The sequence below is a fragment of the Callorhinus ursinus genome, unplaced genomic scaffold (assembly GCF_003265705.2).
Source record: "Callorhinus ursinus isolate GAN/ISIS: 27379988/994484 unplaced genomic scaffold, GSC_fseal_2.0 scaffold4, whole genome shotgun sequence".
Classification (NCBI taxonomy): Eukaryota; Metazoa; Chordata; class Mammalia; order Carnivora; family Otariidae; genus Callorhinus; species Callorhinus ursinus.
Genome location: NW_027397066.1, coordinates 111,178,934 through 111,181,357, shown reverse-complemented (window position 1 = coordinate 111,181,357; position 2,424 = coordinate 111,178,934). Strand labels below are relative to the sequence as shown.

At 38.0% G+C, this 2,424-nt stretch overlaps 1 pseudogene; it reads left to right on the top strand.

Annotated features, from left to right (window-relative positions):
* Positions 1-1,341: 1,341 nt before the first annotated feature.
* LOC112825945 (nucleophosmin pseudogene) lies at positions 1,342-2,213 on the top strand (annotated as a pseudogene).
* The last annotated feature ends 211 nt before the right edge of the window (positions 2,214-2,424 follow it).

Sequence of the window (2,424 nt, the reverse complement as noted above, 5' to 3'; positions counted from 1 at the left end):
ATTCTCCCCTAGATCCTTTGGAGGGAGTGTGGCTGCTGACACTTCATTTTGTACTTCTGGCTTCCAGAACTATAAAGGAATAAATTTCTGTTGCTTTAAACCACTCAAACAATGGTAATTATTATGGTATTCCTAAGAAGCTAGTATACCTATCATGCACATAATCCTTTGAGGATATGTTTTATCTACATTCATTTTCCTATAATTTTGTACTTTCCTATTGAAAATCATTCTATGCTTTTGAAGATATTCAGCGTTCAAACATTTCTATCTACGGTTTTCCAATACAATGTTCAACTACATTTTTAAAACAATGGCAGCATTTGGTTTTCATCTTTACTAAATAAATGGTACCATGAGAAAAAAATGTGTGCAGTTTTTAAACAACTATATATTACTTCCATTACCAGAAAAGTAGAGAAATTTTAAATACAACTAAAAACATTGTTCATTCAACTAAAGTGAAAATCAGGCTTATTTCTTTATTTTTTTCTTACAGTCTATTTAAATGTGGCATCTGCTTAATAATTTCAAGAGTTATAGATTTTTTTAGATGTCCCATTAGTGGAAGATCTACTGAAGCTTTGCAGTAAGGATGTATTTGAGCCTCATAATTAGGAATTATCATATTGTTGAAATCCATTATAATATTAAGAATTTGTTATTGCCTGAGTGTTTGTGTTTCTCCAAAATTCACATGTTGAAGCACTAATCCCTAATGTGATGGTATGTAGAGGTAGGACTTTTAGGAGGTAATTTAGTTAAGATGAAGTCATAAGGGTGATACCCTCATGATGAGATTAGTTCCTTTGTAAGTATAGGAAGAGTCACAGGAGCTCTCTCTCCATTTGTGCATGTACAGAAAAGAGGTCATGTTAACACACAGTAAGACGGTTGCCATATGCAAATGGGAAAAAGGGCCTTCACCAAAGCATTGAATTGGCCAGCACCTTGATCTTGGACTTACCAACCTCCAGAACTAAGAAATAAATGTTTTAATGGCAGCCCAAATTGACTATGATAGTACTCTAATAATTTCAATTATTTCAGGCACAGATACCTAGCACAAATATCTGTTTTAAGTGTAGTACTATGTTTAAGAGAATGAGTTCTGGTGCTTAAACTCAAACATTAGCATGCATTGGAATCACTAGAGGACTTTTAAAAACATAGGTTGTTGGACCTTGCCCCCAAGTTTCTGATTCAGCAGATTTTTGGTTGGGATTCAAAAATTTGCTTCCCTAGCCCTGGTGTGATGCTGACTTGCAAAGCTCTTCTGTGAAACAGTAGCAGTTTATTTCCATTTGCCTTCTTCCCTACCCGATTGTTTGCCACCACCCCATGGACGATTGGATGGACATGGACCTGAGCCGCCTGAGTTCCCTGAACTATCTTTTCAGTTGTGAACTAAAGGCTGACAGAGATTATCACTTTAAGGTAGATAACAATGAAAATTAGCACCAGTTATCTTTAAGAATGGCCAGTTTAGGGGTGAGTGTAAAGGATGAATTGCACATTGTTGAAGCAGAGGAAAGGAATTACAAAGGCAGTCTAATTAAAGTCACGCTGGCAACTTTGGAAATATCAGTACAGCCAACGGTTTACCTTGGGGGCTTTGAAATAACACCACCTGTGGTCTTACATTGAAATGTGGTTCACGGCCTGTACATAATTGTGGACAGCACTTAGTAGCTGTGTAGGAAAATGCAGAGTCAGAAGATACAGAGGAAGACGATGTGAAACTCCTTAGTATATCTGGAAAAGCATTCTGCCCCTGGAAGTGGTAACAAGTTTCCACAGAAAAAAGTAAAACTTGCTGCCAATGAAGATGATGAAGAAGATGATAACAATGATGATGATAATGATGATGAAGGATGATGATGAAAATGATGATGACGATTTGGATGATGAGGAAGCTGAAGAAAAGCCTCCAGGAAAGAAATCTATATGAGATACTCCAGCCAAAAATTGCACAAAAGCCAAACCAGAGTAGAAAAAACTCGAAACCATCAACAGCAAGATCAAAAGGTCAAGAATCTTCCAAAAAAACAGGAAAAATTCCCAAAACACTGAAAGGACCTACTCCTGTGGAACACATTAAGGTAAAAATGCAAGCAAATATAGAAAAAGCTGCCTCTCTTCCCAAAGTGGAAGCCAGGTTCAGCAATTATGTGAAGAATTGCTTCCTGATGATGCACCAAGAGGCTGTTTAAGATCCCTGGAGGGCACCTGGGTGGCTCAGCTGGTTAAGCGACTGCTTTTGGCTCAGGTCATGATCCTGGAGTCCCAGGATCGAGTCCCACATGGGGCTCCCTGCTCAGCAGGGAGTCTGCTTCTCCCTCTGACTCTCTTCCCTCTCAGGCTCTCTATCTCTCATTCTCTCTCTCTCAAATAAATAAAATCTTAAAAAAAAAAAAGATCCCT